This window comes from Rhipicephalus microplus, chromosome X, assembly GCF_043290135.1.
Source record: "Rhipicephalus microplus isolate Deutch F79 chromosome X, USDA_Rmic, whole genome shotgun sequence".
Classification (NCBI taxonomy): domain Eukaryota; kingdom Metazoa; phylum Arthropoda; class Arachnida; order Ixodida; family Ixodidae; genus Rhipicephalus; species Rhipicephalus microplus.
This window is the reverse complement of record NC_134710.1, coordinates 264,634,756-264,655,152: the sequence shown is the minus strand read 5'-3', so window position 1 is coordinate 264,655,152 and position 20,397 is coordinate 264,634,756. Positions and strand designations below refer to the sequence as shown.

The 20,397-nt window shown below is 42.2% G+C and overlaps 1 non-coding gene across 1 annotated transcript in view; it reads left to right on the top strand.

Moving 5' to 3' along the window:
- Positions 1 to 16,814, top strand: part of LOC119162413 (5'-3' exoribonuclease 1) — a 39,705-nt gene extending 22,891 nt beyond the window's left edge. Inside the window, exons 7-13 of the transcript XR_012887306.1 lie at positions 1,743 to 1,869; positions 6,260 to 6,347; positions 6,436 to 6,604; positions 7,555 to 7,622; positions 7,720 to 9,354; positions 11,335 to 11,558; positions 16,288 to 16,814. This is a non-coding gene — a transcript (5'-3' exoribonuclease 1). The remainder of the gene's footprint in view (positions 1 to 1,742; positions 1,870 to 6,259; positions 6,348 to 6,435; positions 6,605 to 7,554; positions 7,623 to 7,719; positions 9,355 to 11,334; positions 11,559 to 16,287) is intronic.
- Positions 16,815 to 20,397: the final 3,583 nt, after the last annotated feature.

Below are 20,397 nucleotides of genomic sequence, written 5' to 3'. Positions count from 1 at the left end.
TCGGTGCCCGACGATGTTGGCAAATGGTCTGGTCACTCCAGGCCGGCGACGCCAATGACAGTACCAGCGATCAAAAACAGGGTAGATGGCCAACCGGTCTTCAAAAGATCGGTGGCAGTGTGAAAGCATGGGCCTTGTCTGTCGATGCCGGGTGCTCAGAGTAGCACCCGGCATCGGTGCTATTCTGAGTAGAGTAGAGGAGACAAAGGACGGAGGGGTGCGTAACAACAAGCAGTCCGGGAGAGCGGCAACTAGAGGGGCGTGAAGAGAGGGTCGGCGTTTAACAATAAGAATGTGTGGGCACGTCGCCGATGCCTGATGGGTGGTCGAGATTGGTTTTTCGGGAAGTCGGCGGTTCGCTGATTTCATTTGCTGTAACCGATCAGTGGCGCTCGGAGACGTTCGTTGTAAGTGCGATTTCGTGCCATTGAACCACTGTATGTATATTTTCACGATCACGCGGATATTGTTCATTTCGAGTGAAAGTTCGTTTTAAGTGGGGCCGTTATATGTTAGCTCGACTGTATATGAAAACGCAAGAAAAAAAATAATCCAGAAAAAGAATCCGATGCACGGAATCCAACGTGGGACCTCTTGTTTAGGCGTTAGCCACTGAGCCACGAAGGAGCACCTCTTCTAAGGTTGAAACGGCAAGCTATTTATATCGCTTACAGCTGACGGAGCTCTCCTCGGGGTTAACTATCGTGTTTTCAGCATTACCAATGAGATGGCACAATGAGCACGCAGTGCCAGGTAGTCACAACGCGGTGGAGCGCGCTCTCACACATATTTTGCCCCACAAAGATGGGGTTGGGGGTGGACGCTCACGTGCTAATCCCACAGTTTGGAGAATCGTTTGCCTTGGGCTTTCACTAGAATGATTCTGTAGTTGTTACTAGGCGCAAAAAGTTCACTGCACTCGCTGCACAGTCTTCTTTATCGAAAGGGGCGCACTTTTCAAGCGCAACGAATTAACAAGTGAGACATTTATTCGCGTTCATCTGTACCTGTGAGTATATATAGTGCGTCATTTGTGTACCAGAAGGGTGGGGCACATTTCGATCTGCTTGCCATTCTTCGCGTGACCTTTCGCTTTGTTGCTATCGCGTTCATCGCTTTACCTTTGCGACATAGCTGTGATTTTTTTATTATGGGTTCCCTTGCCCTCCCTTCCCTCTCCAATATCTTTTTCGAGGTAGGAGTTTAAGTTGTGCACTCAACGATTGCATTGCAGCTCCGCCATGTCGCTGCTAAGCATTTTTCAGGTGCAGTACCCGGCTGCACATCCACGATTCTAGAGCCCTTTCCTCTCTCTCTCTCACTTTCATTTGCAGAAACGGCATGGAAACAGTGATATTACCATCTTGTTAAAGGTTTTCTGCAATCATTATAGGGTTGAGTTTTAGAGAAATGTGTTTTACGAGTCCTAGGATTTGCAAAAGACCGAATTCTGTAATGCTAAAAAGAGAATCAAAGTCTCGATCTGTACTGTACTTTAGTATTGCAGCCTGCTCAGTAATTCAATTATTTTGAAGAAGAATGCCCTTAATAAAAGAACTGAAATTTCTGTTTCATCCATGGAACTCGCGCCCCGCAAGTTTTGCGGCCAACTTTGCTTATAAGCATGTGTGTTATATTTGCACATCAGTGATACACTTTTGAAGGCATTATATTAGAGTACTTCAACATGCTAGCTAGCTTTTATGGTGGAGAATCCACGCCTTATACGTGAGGAATGACAGCATGCATTCAGGTGCAGGCACGGAATTCATGGCACTGTTGCTGGATCAGCTACTGCAGTTTGTGGTCGTGGAGGTCTCTAGCGACCCGCTGTGGCGTGGTGTCAAGGTTTACCTCCCGGGCCACCAGGTTTGTATTTGCAGCTTTATTTTAATTTTACTTTTTCTGACTGGCTACTCTAGTGGTCAATGTTGGAATGTGCATCACTTCCTGTTTATCAAGGCGTTGGTTAGCATTTCTTCTTAACGTACTATCTTAGCTTTAACTCTTCAAAAAAGAAAGAAATAAACCACATAATCTGCACCCCCACTTTTTAAGCACATTTTTCGATTTTTCTTGGTGTGAGTGCTACACAAGAAAATATGGTATTACTGGTAGACCTAAATTTCGTCAGATGCCCTATGCCTTTTTTGACAATGTGTATTAGAGTCACTTTCACACAGGTTTCTTTGAGAGTCTTAAGTATAGGTGAATTATAATCGCAAAGGATTTCAACAATATTTGAGGACAGCCATAACTTTGGTGGATCGTGCAATATTAATTGTGTGCACTGCCCTGGTGATGGTTTTCTGATGTTCCAGCCCTACAAATATTAATATTTTTATTGTGCTGATGAATGCTACTCTCTGCTACCAGCATGCATCTATATAATTTTATTATTGGGTTCTTTTGTTCATGGTACGATTTCTTTACCGAGCTGTTTTAAATAGACACCAGGCGAAGGGGGACAAAATGTGATGGATTTTATCCGGACTGAACGATCCCAGCCTGGTTACGACCCAAACACGAGGCATTGTTTATATATGGGCTTGATGCCGACTTGTTGATAATTTTTTTTAACAAGCGTACATTGCTTTTACTATTGTTGTCACACACTGTAGACTTCGTGAACTTTGAGCATGTGTCTGTGCCATTGCTATTTTATTGTCGCTACTTTTATAGTCTGGATATCTGTTCACGTTGGATTCATTACTGCTGAAGTGAGACACCTGAAGGTTTGTTTTAATAGCTGAAGAAATGCCAGAGTCCCTGACAAAATTTGCAAGGATTTCTGTGTGTCCAGCCTAAGATCGAGAACACAATGTGTGTCTGCAAGTAAATTTCGGGTATCTGAAACGTTCGACAAATGTTTGACTTTACAAAAGTAAGGAAGCATTATTGCATGGAGCACCTGATTCCAACATGATGCCAATGCCACCTGTCAGATTTGTTTTGCAAATGGCCGTCTGTTCTTTATTTTTATTCTTCCGTGCCGTTTTGGTGGGCAGTCTTACGGCAGCAAAGTCAGGATTTAGTCGGGTGTGGCAGAAAACTCAGCAGTTTTGTCACAAGGTAATAATGGGATGCAAAACACACAGTGTGCTGACAAACATCTTCACCAATTATTTATTCCATATTTAATGGAAGAGGCTACCGTGGAAGGGCAACTTTTTTGTTTGTTGAGATATCCTGATGGAATTTTCAGGGTAGGCAAATAATAATGCCATTTGAATAACCATCAAATTTCATTCATTTAGGTTCACTAGTGCCAAAGTTACAGCCATTTATCAGGATAGTCCACATAGGTTTCTTAGTTAGGCTCTGGTGAATTTAATAAATGTGCTACTTCGTGAAATTCACTGTGATGAATCCTGGATAGGTGTTTTACACTAGAACAGAGCCCTTTTTTTTTAATTTCCTTTCTAGAAAATTTTTAGCGGGGCACTGAATTTGGTGTTTGCCATTGAACATTTATTAAGTGAGTTTTAATTATCACACAGACACCATAAATTTTCAAAGTGGCTCTGTCAGTGTGTGGGCTATATATTAGGGCACATAATAAAACAAATCTGACAGAATTCAGATGAGCGGTTGAAGATATATCACCAGACTAAACACCCTCACTGGTTAAAAAAGTCATTCTGAGAAAATGAACCTTGAAAGTTTTGAACACATATTTTTGTCTAAAATAACCCTGCAAAGAGCTAGAAATGTTCTTTAGGACTTTTTTCTTTTTCCGCTTTTCCTGCTTTTTTTGCAGCTGTTCTTGAGCCTTCTTCACATAGAAAGGGTCTTTCTCCGCTGCCCGTTGTTTGCCGGCATAGCACCGAGCTTTGGTTGAACAGCAACACCTTTGCTATACTCTGCGGCTAACTCCTCGCACGTCCAAAAACGTGTTGGCGAATGCACAGTTGATGATGCGGTCGCAATGTTTAGGGCCATAATCACTGCAATTAGTTAGTGCAATGCTCCAGGCGCACTTGAGCAGGAAACACGAACACCAGCCTCACTTGTGACGACGGAGCGTTGCGCCGATTCTCAATGTTGCAATAAGCATCAATGCAGTCGTCGTCTTGAAGAGACAAAGAAGAAGCTGCTCAGCATTGATGCGATTGTCGCTCACACGTTGTCGCCTGAACGAGCTTCACCATGTGTACGAGCTTCATCGGACGCTTTCTTGAACAGAACGTGTGTCGAGTCCCAAACTTTGCCCTGCCCATCGATAGTGACAGAATAACAATCAGCGTTACGTGAACACAGCAAAAGATCGTGTCGTAAAGATGGCGAAAGATTGAAGAGCATGCGTGAGAACCCAGCGGAATGATGGCCAACGGTAAAACAACGCATGCCAAGAGAACATGACCGGCGCATGGAAGGCCGGTGCCGGAGCAGACGGCAAGCGGGGGGGAACAGATGTCTAAACATGGGTAGCAGCCAATAGGAGCTGCGTGATCGCCCACTCCCTCGAGATGTGCGCACTTCCTCCAATTGAGGCTTCGCATCCGAGCCGCAGGAGACTTCAAATGTTTGAGAGCCCCCCAATCTTGAGCGATTCTCGCGTGGCCACGCCACCGCGGGTGGCATAAAAAAAAAGAGCGAGAATTCACGAGCAAAACAAGACCAAAATGGTGGTGCTAGGCCGCGTGGTTGAGAAATTTCAAACACGTGAAGTTTGGGTATTTTCAACGCTCGCTGGCCACTTGCCGGCTGCCACGGCATGTTACATAATTTATTTGTTGTACTTTCCGGTGAATTAAACATTGATATTTACAGAACAGATAATATAAGACATACTACTAGAAATATTTGGTTTTCGAAAAATCGACTTTTTTGCGATTTGTCCATTTTCATAGGGCGTGTACCCCCCTTATGCCCATGTAAACCAAGAACTCAAGATTTCTATGATGTTGAAAGTGAATATCACTTACTGTGAATGATATTCTTACATAACAGCCACCTCGAGATGTCTGCATGAAAGAAGAGGTAGGCGATGTCGTTTCTAGTTTTTGCTGAACTGGCGCCATTTTCTCCATCTTGCGCTGTGCATCATAAATAGGTTAATAAACGAGAAATACTTGTAATGATATTACTTGTGCTGTAAGACAGGGGCATTGAAAACATTTCTTCACATAATTTTGTTTGTCGTTTTTAGTAATATATTGTTGGGATCACAGTTCAAATAATTATTACAGTTCAAGGTGGTATGCATGTGTCATCTGTTGACTTCTGGAACACGTGAGTTTCACATTGTCGCCTTAACAAGGTCTCTTCTTATTCACAGGGAGAAAGTGCTCTTTTAGTTTTGCTATGTATTATGTCGGTTTGAAGCTTTCAAGTTGGTGCGTTTCTTTGGACATTATGATCGGCTTGTGTTCCCCCAAACCACACTTCGCACTGCTTCGGGAGGAGATAGTGTATGGCAAAAGGCAGAATCAGAAGAGGTTCGCATTCATTTGTAATATTTCGTGTTTGGTATAATGCATGTGCATTCGGAACTGAAAGTATTGTCCATCCACTGAACCTAAATGTATTTTGTTTTGCTGTTTGTGAATTCATGTGTCATGCCAAACATTATGAATAAGTTAGTACTTTCGGCTGTAAAAATTTACAGTGCACTGGATTTACAAAGATGATTAAAAAACATTGGGTCTCTTAAATTCTACAATAAGTAACCGTATTATTTCTTTTCCTCGGTCTATGTTTTCCCAGTCAATTGATTCGAGTCGTCATGCATTACCAGTGCAGTAATCCATACATCTTGTGAACTCGCATCTGATAAGTGCTGTCACAGACATTGCGGTGCTGTATAAACACATGTTCAACAGAATTTTAGAGCTTTTCTGGAGGATTACTCTTACCTAAAAAAATTGTAATATTAAAACAGGTGGGCAAGCATGGCAGTGTTTTTACAATATTTCCAGTTGCTATATAGTCGCCCACTTCCGTTTTTTATTACATTTCTCTAGCAGTTTTACATTATTACTACAACCAAGGAGTTCCCCTGAATTTCATTACAAAAGAAGCTGTTGGCTTCCTCCTATTACTTGAAAATCACTAACACTAGTTTCATCTCATTGTTTCGATTGTAGCATGTTTTTCTGGGCACGATTGTGCCCTCCAAAAGGTTATATTTGCACTTTTAGTTTTTTTTCTATTATTAAAAGGTGACTGTGTCATTGGTTGAGTGCCGCTCTGTACATGACATTAATAAGCTCGTGTTGCTTATTTTTATTTGCTTATTGTTGTGTTTCTTTTGCAGGCTCAATGTTCCTGAAGAGATCACATTTCACCTTCTCCATTTTTCGTTGCTATGAGAGTACTTGGAGCTCGAATTCCAAGAGTTAAAGGTGCGCTACCTGTCCTCGTCTGAAGAGCAGGCTGTAAATTAGATGCATCTTGATGGTGTCCCCGTCATTCTCTTCTTGTACTCCACAGAAGATGATCCCGTTCGATTTCAAAATGGACAACATCATAGACGACTGGGTGCTGATGTGTTTCCTAGAGGCCAACGACTTTCTTTCGCACTTGCCCAATCTCCACATTGCGTACAATGCGTTGCCGGTTCTCTACCAGGCGTACATTGATGTGATGCCATCTCTTGGAGGCAAGTTCTTGACATCATTTTTAAACGAAGGGGCTGTGCACTGACGTGTGTGACTGTTATATGTGTGACTGCACAGAGCTATAGTTAAACTGTAGCTCTGTTTTGTTGCCACTTTCACATGAATGTGACAGCACTGCAATGGCAACAGGTGGTGCTTTGCATTTTAAATGTCCCCTGTTGCTTTTCTTCCCACAGCCTAGCCCTTGTAATACGTGGTTTGTTGCTTGTCTGGTAAGAATGTAGCATTAAAGTCCTTCTTCATAGAGAAGTGCAAAAAAGCCTTGGCAATTTTTTTGAACCGGCCTGTAAAACCTACAACTGAAGTTGAGCTCTGTCATTGCTGTCCAAAGAGGCAAGTGATATCACATTCGCCTGTAGGGATGTGTATGTTCAATTGTTATTTCTTTTTGTTTTGCTAAGAACTGAAAAAAAGTTTCTATTAGAGATAACCTGGTACAGTTACAGCAGTTTTCCCCTGCTTCACCTTTCCTCTCTGAGGGGGCAAGGCTTGACGTCGGGAGCAACTGGTCTATGTTTCGCAAGGTCGCATGTATAATTTGGGCATTAATTTGCATTTCAATTGATTATTAGTTTGTCAGACATGTAATAGATCAAATGGTGCCCCCAAGAAGGACCTTCTTATATGTCAAAGCATTTCAGTGCGGAAGGAACTTATTTATTGTCTAAATTAGTACAGAATCTGCAATTTTTTTTTCCAGTGCTGCCTCTGGCACTTTGATAGTGATGCGAAGCTTTGAGGGGTCATGCGGTACAAATGAGATTGATTGACAAAAAGCCTTCTAGATCAGAGTGGGTCTAGAGACCCCACCAAAGCGTTTTGCAACTTTCACACCAGGGGAAGAACACATGTGCTGTGGTACTGCGAAAAAAGCAGAGAACATAGGCCAGGTAGTTTTTAGTTGTTTTAAGCCTTTGTTTTTTGCCTCCAGGTTACATCAATGAATACGGAAAGCTAAATTTGGAAAGGTTTGAAAAATTCCTTACCAGGATTTCTCAGGTATGTTTGCTTATCTTCGTACTGACAGTTTTTTTTGTCTTTCTGATTATTGCTGTCACATTTTTTTATTGTCCAATGTGTTTTGATTTTTTTTCAGTTTGGCTACGAAAAATTCACCAACGTACAGGCTTACCAAAAGTTCTTAGCTTTTAAATGAGCCTATGCCGAAGCACCAAACGGTATTGTGCAGCAGAACGGGTAGCCACCTTCTGGCAAGGAGAAGACTAAGGATCCGGATGAAAAGCGTAAGGGCACAACGGGGACGAAGTTGCTTGTTAGGCGCTATATTTGCAGGTTGTCATTGGGATGCATGAGAATGTGGTGAAGAACTCGCTCTCACAGTAGGCAGATAACACTGATGGCTAATGCTGCACCAGCTGTTCAGTTACTTGGGCTATAGTTACTTCATAGAAAACCCAGCGTCGTTGGACGTGATCAATCAATAACTGGAGTACGTAACAGGTAGCTTCCTCTCTTGAATACACCGAGCAGTTTTCAGCATTATTTTGTAAAATAAACTTTATAAGGAGCTCTATCAAAGTGTTGTTGTACCCTTTTTCTTGCGTACAAGCTGTGTCACGAATTCATGCCAGAAATGTGCTGCCAAGTTCAAACGTAGGCATGGGTGCTGCTTTCTGGCATGCAATAATACAGAGAAACTTGCATGTATAGCACCTACATATAATAAGTTATTGTGCATATCGAAGAAGTATGGAATCTCCTTAAATATATTTTTTATATATAAAATATTATATGTCTATAGAAATACTCGTAAGGATCTTCTTCAGATTCGAAATGTCTGGCCTTGACTACATAGCCTAATAGCCTGAATCGCTTCTCTGGCGTCTCAAGTAAACAAAAGTAACATTAACATAGGCTCAGAACTTTAAGATACTGCTGCTGAAGTTAAGGTCCTGGGTTCACTTTCCAGTTGCTGTGGTTGCGTTTCTGTGGAGTCAGTATGTAGGAAACGCTTGCTTGTGTAGATTTAAATACATGTTAAATAACCTAAGTTGGTGAAAAACAAACCAGACCCCTAAACTTCCTGCATCACTCAGAATCCAGTGCGGGAATCGAGGGCATCAAATCACATAATTAAACTCTGAAGTTTCGAGCATACGGCCACATCAATGTACTGAGAGTAGTAAATTAATTTACGAGAAACACGTGGGACATGGTTGGAAAACATGCAGACAAATCTTTTTTTTCTGCACACAAGCGAAGTGTGATATGGTGATATAATTTTACATCACTGGTTAGTTCTTCAGATTAGGTTTTTAAAAGATATTAAGATTTCCGTTATATCACGAGTGCCTAAAGGACTATTGTTTCTTAATAAGCATTGTGTGATTACATAGTGCCCTCTCCTGCGTGCTGAATGTCAGTGTCTCGAAGTGCTTAACAATTTCTGTCAGGCCTGTTGGAAAAGTTTAGTCACCTGGACATTCATGACTTCGATAGTGGCGAAGACCAGGAGGGTCTTCTTGAGATGGAGTTTCGTCAGCAAAAGGCGGGCTACTACGTCAACAAATTAGAATACTCAGATGTCAACAAGTGAGCTCTCTGTCCTTACTTCAAGGTTCTGTGTGGCAGCACCTCTGTGCATTTCGGCGTCACGAGGGGTTGTTTTGTATTCTTTCAGGCAAGTTATGTAAGAACAAGCGCACGGGTATGTCCGGGCTATTCAATGGAACCTCCACTACTACTACAATGGTGTGCAGTCGTGGAACTGGTAAGGAGTTTTTTGCATGGAAGGTTATGAGAAACTGTTTGGCATGTGAACTGAAATTTTACTTGGATTTTTAAAAAAATTACTGTTTTCATCACAGTTCATCTCCAGTGCAAGGCAAAGGCTTTTTTCTGAAACTATTACCGTCAACTCTCGTTAATTAGAACTCAAAAGGACCTCTGAATTTTGTTTGAATTACCAGGAAATTTGAATTATCAGAAGTTTTCAGGTATATAACTGTGGGTGAGGTGACACTACACAATACGATTAGGCATTGATTTTATTGCATTTAGAAATTTTTAAGCTTTTTAAAACCCTAACAGCACGCAATGAACAGAAAGCAGAGGTCTAAGGTTCACAAGCTTATTGGCCATACACCTTGATCAGACCTTTCAAAGAAATAGTTGCCATCTGCTTCTTTGCTATATGCTCCTTCATAACAATGCTCTTTATACCCGTTGAAAAGCGTCATGGTTTATTATGCCTGTGCTTCGTTTCAAGCATTTGTTTACTAGCAAAAACCTTTTTCCTCAAAGGCCTAAGGTGCTTATCGTCATTTTTGGACTGTTTTAATTATATAGGCACCCAAATTTTTAAATAGTAGTGAGAAAGCAGCAAATATTTTCTGATGTGGAACCAAAACAAAGTATGAATTAACAGAGGTTGGTGTTTGAATTAAGAGGCTTTTAAATACATTGGAAGAATAGAGGGACAACCAAAAAATTGAATTTTGTTTGAATTGAACAGAAGTGTAAATTATCAGAGTTTGAATTATCGGGAGCCTACTAAAATTGGAGATTGCTCCCTTTCGTGTACCGCATCGTGTACCGCACTAAGTGAAAAGCTAATTTTTGGGTCTCAGCAGCTTCAATAAATTTGTTATACAATAATGAGGAACGACTGCTTTAAACACATGGTTTAAGCCTATGGTCAGTGCTTTTTTTACATTCTTCTTTTTTTTTTTGTCCTAGTGTTCGTATTTAGCTATCCTTACAATTCGCACGTGCGGAGATCTGTTCAAAACAATTAAAAAGCCAAATTTCTGCTCAACTTCTGCTATTTTTTTGTCAGATGCACTGTTACTCTCTTTGGTGGGATCATACTACTCTGCTTCGGGCAGCGTTATGCTACTCTGTTGAGGTGGAGTGCTTTGACCCGTTCGGAGGAATATCTGTACTGTGGCTCAACAAGAGGGGATTCACTCTGGAAAACAGAGTTAAATTGGGGAGAAAAAGTATTCTCCCAAAAAGAGTGCCCAGCACTCTCTTAGTATTTAAAGTGTTTTTCTTTCTCAATAACCGAAGTTATTAGTGAAAAGAGCCCATATTTTAAAATGTGTGACAAAATTATTAAAAATAAAGGCCGTAAATTATGCAGGTAAATGGTGATTGTATTGAAAAATATGATGCAGGCAATCTTTGCATTGTTTGTATGCATTTTTGGTCCATAGACACTTCACAATCTGTAGCATTCCTTAAAATTTATTATCACGTTTCAACACACGCACACATGCACGCACGTGCACACACACACATTTATCTATCTATGTATCTATCGATTATCGTGTGCATGTGTCTGTTTGTGTGTAGGTATGTGTGTGTTTGTGCACCAAAGAGCTTCGCCTGTTCTTCTAGAAAAGATCATTTTTGTAAGCAGCGTGCGTGAAAGATTTCTCGTCATAGTTTATAGGTATCTTACTTTTACGTAGCTACACTTCTACACCATAGATTACAATATTTTTCCCGCATTACCATGTGGAAGGAAATATGCATGCCAATTAACACTAAAATGAAATTCATTGTGTATGTTCTTAATATTATGATCTTGCAAATGCTCTCAAATATAAGCCATTCTCTAATAGGAAATAAATAAGAAAATTTTTATTGGAAGCGTAAGTCTACTGGCGTATTCCCCGACGCGACAAGAAATAGCAAGAATGAAGTATTGTTTCGTAAATTGTTTGGGGTAGCATTGCCGACGCAGTGTGATGCAGCCAAGAACGCGCGAAGTGGATACTGTTCAGAGCACGACTCTCAAGGTCAGCGAGTGCGGCAAATTGGATTCCGCCGCGTACAGCTTCGGTGTCTTGACCTGGAAGACTACCGTCCACCTACGAGACGCACTGCCGTGTGTTCGCCAAGGCAGAGAGCATCAACAACATGGAGGACATGGCCCATCCCAGCTGTGGTGTGTTGATGCACTACGAGGTACATTTACCTACATTTTACTCTAATAACACCTCAGACGAGTAGCGACTCGATATACCACTTCACTGTGTATTATCGCGGGCAAAAAAGAGAGGAGAATGTACTGTGTTCAGAAATTTGTGAAACCCGACAATACGCAATTAAGCGTGCATCTACAAATTCGTGTTTTTCCTTGCGCAGAAATATTGTTATGCCTTCCTCAAGTTCAATTGCAAATCTTAGGTTTGTTGAGCCTTTTAGGCAGCCTATATAATACCACACACTCCTGGAGTGTTTTAATTTCGCAGTAAGACCCCCTGAAGAAGAAATATTGTCTGGCTTAGAAGGAATAGCTGGTACATTTTGAGCAGTGTAAGACAAAGTTTTAAAATGAGTGAATTTCGAACGAGAAATGACATGTGTAATATTGCCGCTATATTAGTGTCTGGTGCTTCTGGGGAACCGATAATGTGCTCATGGTGCAACATGTGGTGGTAGTGTAAGTATTTGGTAGGGTTTACACCCTGAAGTCACGATATGTATATGGAAGATGTCCTCGTGGTGGGCTCCAGCATTTTAGACCATTCGATGTTTTTATCGTGCAGCAAAATTCAAGTACACGGGCTTCTAGGGTTTCGCTTTTATCGAAATGTGGCCACAGCGGCTGGAACTTCCTTCCACCACAATGAGGCCAGTGGTCGAGCAACATAACCAGTAGATCCCCGCAGTGGGAAATGATGCACTTCTGTGAATGCACTTGATTCAGCAGGTACAGTTGTAATCACGGACAAAAAGGTTAATTAGTTATCTTAAAAAAAAGTGTGGGAAAACGAGAGAAGTATATAGGCCAACAGGACAGAGCACTGGCTAACAACACGAGCGTTTATTTTTTGTGAAGACACATATACGCCTGGGAAAGGGTAAAAAATAAAGCAGCTGAAAGAAATGGAGGCACTTCGCTGGCGTCTCAACCAGTAGATGCCCCGCTGCGGTGGTCTATAGTGGCTAAGGTACTCGGCTGCTAACCCACAGGTCGCGGGATCGAATCCCGGCTGTGGCAGCTGCATTTCCGAGGGAGGGGGAAATGTTGTAGGCCCGTGTACTCAGATTTGGGTGCACGTTAAAGAACCCCAGGTGGTCGAAATTTCCGGAGCCCTCCACTACGGCGTCTCTCATAATCATATAGTGGTTTTGGGACGCTAAACCCCACATATCAGTCAATCAATCAACCAGTAGATGCAAAGTTCTTTAATGGGGAAAATCGTTTTGTAGAATAGTACGATGGATGGTGCGCTTACTTATGGCGGCTAAACAGAATGAATTTCGAATGCTTCGTAGATCTTTTGGGTGCAAAAATCAGAATACTTAGCAACATTTGTGTCTGTTCGAAACTCGGAGTGATTTGCGCTCGTCACAATAGTTTGCATCCACTTTGGTCTTTGCGAGTGTTCTTTTGCTCTTGGAGCCAGTCATTCACGCAGCGACCCGTTTTACCGATGTGAAGGCCAGAGCAAAACATCATTATCTCATGAATGGCCACAGTCTTGCACGGAACAAACTTCGTAGCGTGTTGCTTCTTGCAAATGCAAGCAGGGGCGTTCCTTTTCTTGCACATTGATCCGCATTTTGACTGGCGCCAAGAACACCAATCTTACGCTAGCACGTGCTGCTATATACCTTCTTGATTTTATGTTTGATACCGTGATGATCGGGAATGATTGCCACTTTTGGCCTGTCATCTGTAGTACGATGTTTTTTTTTTTTCGTGTGGTGCTCATTAAAAAAAAGGTGCCGTGAAAACAGTTGGGCTGTTTCAAAGTTGTATGATCATGGAGATAAGTGAACACAAAGCCTCAAGAGAGGTGCACCTGTAGATTCGTACAAGTTATCTTAACCGTGCAATGATTTACTTAGAAAACGCTGTTGGTGCTCATTGACATTATTCCGAAACATTCAGGCCTTTGATTTCACGAATATTGAGGATTACGTGGGCGCTATCACTGTGCCGTTTATTGCTTAGTGATTATAGCAAAGAGAGCACTGCCACCTTTTCAAGTATGCCAGTTTTTGCGATACTGTCCGCAAACTTGCGCAAACTTCTTTTGCAATTGTGTGATAGATCATTCATTGCATAAACGATCGGTTGTTTACCAGGTACCTTCATATAGCAGATCATTGGATGCTACTAATTCATTAAAGATCAACCCAATGTTTGCGTAGACTTCCGTGCTGCCAAGAATGTCCCTTAGTTTCCACTGAAACCATTTCAAGGTGGAACTTAAGCCTTCGATACCTCATCGAAAGTCAAAATTCACTATCGACGTCAATGCGACTTTGGCGTCACCACAAGCTTGTGGCCTGGTATACTGTAGGCCTTCACGTTGGAGACGAGACGTCATTTTTAGCGCCAAGAAGTTGCCGCTGCTGTGCCGCATTAAGAACCAAGGCGCGCAGAAGCAATGATAAATGGTGGAACGACGCCGACACAATGTGAATTTTCAATGAATTAGCTCTTTTATTATTATATAATATTTTGTGTCCCAAAACCGCTATAATAGTATAAGGATTGCCCAAAGGGTGGCGGAAATATCGACCATCGGTTGTTCATTAACATGCAGTGACATCACGCAGTATATGGTCATCTGGCATTTCGCCTTCGCTATACAACGGAATATTTGTTCTTGACTGCCCGTAGCCACCAGCATCACATTGCAACAAAATTTACTTTACAGAGCTGTTGACGTGAATACATGAACCGGCCAACAGCAGCGCATGTGCATATGTATGAGAAAAGAACAATTTTACGTGTAAGTGGTACATGTGAAAGTGGAACTAAAAACATGAAGATAATATAAAATATGATGAGGTAAATGTAGCTAAAATATTTTTTACGATTTCAAGGCATGATAAACTACTATGTGTGTCAAGCTACCCTTACTTGCATATTAAAACGATCGATCTCTTTTTTTGAGCAGCTCAATTGAAGGAGAGCTAACGTGTGGGTCCGCCTAGTTAACACTGTTCCCCGCTTCAATTATTTGCCGTGCTATCTTCTTTGGGCTTCGTCCTGACACACTGCACAAAGTATATTCATGGATACAAACCCAATGTTCCTCCTTACAAGAAGATTTCGCCATAGCTAATGTTAACTACATACGGCTTTGTATCCTAAGTGCTTCTTTTGACACCACATGCGAAAGAAGACACAAGAGAAAACAGCTCTAAACTGACCGGATTTATTGCATCAAGCCACACTTTATAACAACCAGCTCCGGCAGGACATGCGTCGTACATACCAAGTGCACAAGCACCCCAACTTCGTCACCTGAGCGCACTCATGATAGCGCATTTGAAAAAATAAAAACTTCAGTGGTAAACAATGGAAGTGTGGCAGCTTGGGCTAGTTGGTATGATATGACAATAGTTATAGGGCGAGAATAGACGACGACGCAAAAACAAGTTTGTGTCCTTCGTGTACATGTCTTTCTTGTCTCTGCGTGGTCATTCTGTTCTCGCGCTATAACTATCAACATGGTAAACAATGTTACGGAAGGCACTTCAATGTGCTGCGAACTCAAACAATGTATGTAAGAGGGTTCTGCACAGTAGCTTACAGAGTAGATGGTTAACACTGTACCCCCTGTTGACGTCCTTAAATGAAGCTTGTATGGGGTATTTTCCCTAGGCAGTTTGAAGCACTTGCATGGCTCGAAGTGCAATACATGACTTCTATTCAGAGTTAATAGGTTCACCGTTTGCACGCACAGTCATTTTTATTCTTTACATGCATCTGGTTACGTGGCCGACCGATAACACCACCGAAACATTTTCTGCGACCTGAAATCATTTACGCTGGTGCGTTCACATTTCCGAAGGCTGGGCGGATATAAACCACGGGAGCCAATCTCGCACCAGCGACCAGGACACAGTCACAAAATTTTGTCCCGGATAGGGCCTAGACCATGAGAAAGTTGCTCGAAGGGGAGGAAAAGGGTTCAACCAAATGTCAGCTAAAATCACCACATGACAAGGTTTATGACATATCTCATATACAGGCAATTGTTGAAGAATGATTATCATGATTCAAGAAACATATATACCCATACCGATCTCCACAATAGGCTTAATCTAGATGGCAATTCTGGAGTACCAGGTTTCTGCTCCACGGTTAGGTTTCAACACGAGGTTAATTTTTTCGTGGGGTGCGTCACGAAAAAATTATGCTGATGTCCAGCAAAATCTGTGTAGCTTACCTGAACAAAACTATAATCACGATAGGCAAGAAAATATTGCGAGCAATGTTTACAAATCTCTCAAATAGCCGCAGTCATAAAAAAAGGGTAAAGTACAAAGAGTATATGTGGGCTATGGGACAGAAGGATCTGTGGGCTGCATAGCCTCATGTTTGAAGTCCTTGATGTGGACTGTGAATAACCTGTGTCACATACGTATAACACAAGCCATGGTACGTGGGTACAGGCCAATGTGAGCGGGGGAAAGGGTATAAATAAGTGTATATACTTCATGAAACGGGGTACGCTCGCGTACTCCTGGGCCACCAATGGTCTATATCAAATTAACAGCACGATCACGAGGGCGCCAAGACATAGACAGCAAGGAATTTGGAGACAGCCAGATGGGTTTTCGCTCACTAAGAAATATTTGTCATGTACTAACACATATAGCTGATGCTCTTGGTTGCACTCCTCTCTCAGTTATTAACGAAATACCTCACCTCTTATTCTTCCAGGAAGCCGAGGCTAAATCCGGCATGCACGATGGCAGCGCATGTGCACAACCCCGCACAGCCACGACCGCATGAGGACGGTATGTCATGCAGCACCGCTCTGAGGCTGACCTCTGCACCGCCGGTTGTACTGCGGCTCACCAGAGCTAAACGTTTTACTGACTGCAGCTAGGGCAAGTATCTCTGAGTGGCGATATATGAATGCTGCGCTCGCGTCCATTGTCGTAGCGGTCGCCATGCGCTTCAACGCTATCAGCTGCGCGGTCACTTCGCCAACTGTGGGCAAGAGGGTTTTTAGCTTCCCTTTGTCAAAGGAAGCCTCATCAAGACCTAGATCTGTATAGGACGTACTTGGAGGGCGCTGCGAGCTCGAATCCATGCTACAATCCACCGTACGATCATGACCTCTAACTGAAGCTTCGCACGTAGCGAGCTACAGCGACGTTTTTTCGTTCTTTTATGGAATAATTCAAATGATTTGTGTCAATATAAAGTTTGTGTGATTGAAATAAAGCTTTTTAGAGTTGAAATCTGTGGGGTCACTTGCATACTCACTGTTAGTGTGCAATGGTAAAGCAGCAACTGAAGCCACTGCTTTACTCTCGGTAGGCTTGAAACTCTGCTGGTTGGTGCGGTTTCAATCTCTAAGGGACTCTATAGGGTAAAATATTTTTTCAATATTACTAAACAATCTTGTCGTAGATTTTGAAAGCTGCTGCTAGCTCCTACACTTTTTCTAACTGATAAAAATGAATTGCATTGTCATCTGTGGGTGCCATAGAGCGAGGATAAGAAGTTTCAGAAATCTTCATCGAGCGAACGTTTCGAAAATACGAAAAAAATACTGTTTTAAATTCCTGATCTTACACTAGAAGATTTAGGCGTGAAAGTATGGCTAGACTAAATTTCCCATGTAAGTCTTATTCCTGTTTTTTTAGTTTATTGAACCGCGTGACATGCGCATAAGTGCACACTATATACTTAGTTTAGTTTGAATTGAAAAAATCACAGCATATTCACAAAGTGAATGTTGATAAGTGGGTCGAAGCGGCCTTCAGCCTCTCCGACCGTTCGTTCTGGCTTCCGTGCGTCCGTCCGTCTGTGCGTGCGTCTGTCCGCCTATCCGTTCGTGCGTACGTCCGTCCGTCTGTCTGTCTCCTAGTCTGTACGTCAATCCGTGCATCCGTCTGTGCGTCCATCTAGTGAAGACTCCAAGTACCGCCATCTCGCAGCGGGTATGTGCCAAGCGTGTCAGGCCAACGGACAGGGACATTGCTCGACTTTAAAGAGCTTCGCCCCTAAATTGCTTCATTTCACAGCTTGACTTGCCCCCTTATCTAGAAATAACGAAATTTCCAAAGGCTGGGCGGATATAGACCACAAGAGGCAATCTCTCACCAGATACCAGGACACAGTCACGAAATTTTGTCTCGGGTAGAGCCTAGACTATGAGGAAGTTACCCGAGGGGGAAGAAAGGGGTTCAACCAAATGTCAGCTAATTTGCACCTTTACTCTCTTAGCGCGGGATGGTAACCCAGAAAGTGAAGTGAGTGTTTTACTCCACGTAGGGTTGAAAACTCTGCTGGTTGCTACGGTTGCACTCTGAAACACTAAAGACCAAAATGAATTTTCGCGTATTAGTAAAGTAAAATTACACAGCTCTCAAAACAGAACTCTTATTGCGATTTCACGCTTTGTTACCGAGAAAATGCGCGAAAATAAATTGTAGGTGGTGTTGCTGCGCTGAGATTGCCGCACCATACATTGCGACGTTGTAGAATTTGAAGGCATCTACAGGATTTTACTTAGCTTCTAACCGGTAAAAATGAAATACAATGTCATCTGTGGGTGCCATGAAGCTAGCATGCGATGTTTCACAAATTTTTATCGAGTCAGTGTAGCACAAATAGGAAACATACCTTTTGAAATTTTCGACGTCACGCGCGTAGATTTCAGCGAGAGTTTTGAAACTAAAATATCAACCTTGACTTTCTCTGTTAATAATAAACTTAGGATAGTGAAACTTGACGTTAGAATTCTCAGAGTTTCGTTCAGGAATCTATACGAAGTCTGTGGTTGTCTTTAGTGTACCTTTGAAAAACAACGCGAGAAAAAAACAAAATTTTAAATTTTCAAAGTATTCTCATTCCAGTTTTTTTATGCCGTTCTTAAGGTTTGTTATATTACTGAAGAAACCAGGCAGCAATCGGAAGTGAAGACAAATACAGACAGGTTAACAGTTTTACGCTATCATGAGTGAACTTGCCCAGCTAGGAAAGTTGTGGTACTACCGCAAAGGAGGTGTGGTGAAATTGTGTCATGTGTTAGAGAAAATTAGGGTAATGTATCGGCACGCACTCATTTCACTTCATTTCATTTGTTGGTAGCCTAAGGGCTGATCGCCTTACAAAGGGGAGGGAATAAAAAATACACACCCAGAATAAAACCAAATTAGAACGCAGAAAATATTTGGTAAAGATACAAGTTCTCCCGCTCCCATTCATACAGTTTTAGCTAATGCAAATGAGTAATGCAAGTGAACGATTATGGTTTACTGACGAGTAAACTATTCATGAATCAAACTTTGATATTGAATACCCTTAAAACAACTGTCTAAGTTCACATTGAAAAATAAATTAGCTAGAATGAAGTGATATTCAAAGGTGGCAGGGAGGCAGACGATGAGTCATTTGCTCGCACGGATGCGAACCCACTCGCAGTCGTCGCTTAAAAAAAAACGGCGGTAAAACGTGGATACTGCAATGTACATTGTTCGGTGATCATGGCGAGTGCGGTGCGACTTTCTGTCACATGTTGTTTCGAACAGTACACATCATTGATGTGGATCAAGCTATACAAAATACAACTTTGCGATACATTTTCAGTGAGTAAGCTTTCACGTTTTGCTACCCACTTCAGGCGCCCGCGCACTTATCTATCACGGGTGGAAGACGACAGGGTCTGATGTATTGCCTGTAGTAGGGGGCCTTCGACTAACGTAACGTGTGAGCATCGCCTATGTGCCATTAGTCAACTCTGAGCCTTTATTGAAGTGATCTTAACCAGCCTACGTGTTCTTTGTGGGAATCTCCTTTTCTCGCATGATCGCTTTAATACATACGCTTTTTCTATCTCCATCGGTTGTAAAATAGAACGTTTTGACTGAGACATAAAATTAGTTCAGGCTTGAAGACTTCATCCTGTCACAACACAGCTGTGTCCAAGTTGCGAACGCTTCAAAGAAATAATTTTATCCTCATAAAGCGTTGAAACACAAACATCCACGTTCACCAAGGAAGGCTGATGATTGGTTGATTGATATGTGGGGTTTAACGTCCCAAAAACCACCAAACGAATATGAGTGAAGGGCTCGAAAATTTCGACCACCTGGGAATATTTACCCTGCAGATGGGCCTACAGCATTTTAACCTCCATCGAAAATGCAGCCGCTACAGTTGGTATTCGATCGCGTGACCGGTACTCAGTCAATGGCTAACGTACTCGGTCAGCAGCCGAGTACCTTAGCCACTGTACCATCGTGGCGGGGCAGCAACTAAGGCTTAAACCACAAAAAAAAAACATGCTAAAAAGAAAGTTTCCATCAATGCGTCTGCGGTGAACGCACAATGTTGCCAGAGAGTGACAAGCAATGGTGACTCCTTTATATAGTACAGTGCAGCAAGGGCTAGAAAATAGAAGTGAGAGTGTGCATACAAGATGTAAGGGTTCAAAAGAGGGCAGCCCGAGTACAGAGAGAGTTTGAGAGGGAAACAGATGTCATCGGGGATTTCACATATATTGCCACTCACTCTGTAGAGCATCGAACGCATTATTCGAAGGTGGTAGATTTTGTCCCTGCTGGTGTAAGTTGCCTTTTCGTCCACTTTTACAGCAAAAGCTGTAACGAGATCAGTGCTGTAGCCAAGAGAAGCATCGTGGGGGGGTACCACCTCCCCCATAAATTTTTCTTCTAACCCCCTCCCCTGCCACTTACTCAACTTATCTTTGTTTTCGTCGCATCGCACTGACATGATTTAGAAACTAAGCACTTCTACTATCCCAATAGCATTGCTGGGTTCTTTTACAGAGAATAAGGTCGGCATACGGAAAAA